This window comes from Ruditapes philippinarum, unplaced genomic scaffold, assembly GCF_026571515.1.
Source record: "Ruditapes philippinarum isolate M1 unplaced genomic scaffold, ASM2657151v2 ctg645_1_1_1_1, whole genome shotgun sequence".
In the NCBI taxonomy this organism is placed as follows: Eukaryota; Metazoa; Mollusca; class Bivalvia; order Venerida; family Veneridae; genus Ruditapes; species Ruditapes philippinarum.
In genome coordinates, this window is record NW_026861731.1 from 520,481 (window position 1) to 521,327 (window position 847).

The following is an 847-nucleotide window of genomic DNA, read 5'->3' on the forward strand; positions in this document are numbered from 1 at the left end:
AAGGACAGCAGAAGAAGCGTTGTTGCTGAGGTTGCCATAAAGCAATCACTCTGCGACCGAGTCGAACTTAAAATCTTTGAGATAATTCTGTTTTAGCGCTCTCAATCCCATTTTGACAACAGGTGGTGTTGATTGCAATGTTTGACGTAAAACGATAATACATTGATCATAGTGTCAAATACAAATTAAGTGAAAAATGTGTTGATAAAGACGTATTTGCAGTATAAATACTGTTGTAAAACAGTTTTTATTATTTTGTTTTATCAGATAAATATGTCTATATTCAACAGATTATGTTAAATCGATATGTTTGATGAAATTTGAAAAGTTATGAGCTTTGTGTGAAAATAGTTTTGATACAGACATCGAGCAAAAACACAAAAAACAACAAGATTATTTATGATGAAATAAATGTGTAATTTAATTGGTTTGCGGTTTTGAAATAGCGGTCTTGTTTTTGCACGCGCTGTTTGGCGCTACATTTTGACGTCACGTAAACAACTCTTTAGACGTCTGTTCAAATTCAGCTGGAATAATCGAATAAGGTATTATGCAAAATTGTTTATACAGTACAGTCCAGGACAAAAGTGCATTTCAATACGTGTATATTCTATATGTATAATATATTTTGAAAATGACGCAATGTAATTTTGCATCTTATTCAGAAGTGTTCACCAGGTTGCTTTGTTGTAGTATCGGTTTTTTATAAATTCATTACAAGGAAATCCATAAAATATCTTTAAACAAACCATTTGTAGATCTAAATATGTTAAAGAGCTATATCCATTTATATGATAGATCTATATAAATTAAGTATAAATAAAATGAAACACTTGTTTCCTTGCAG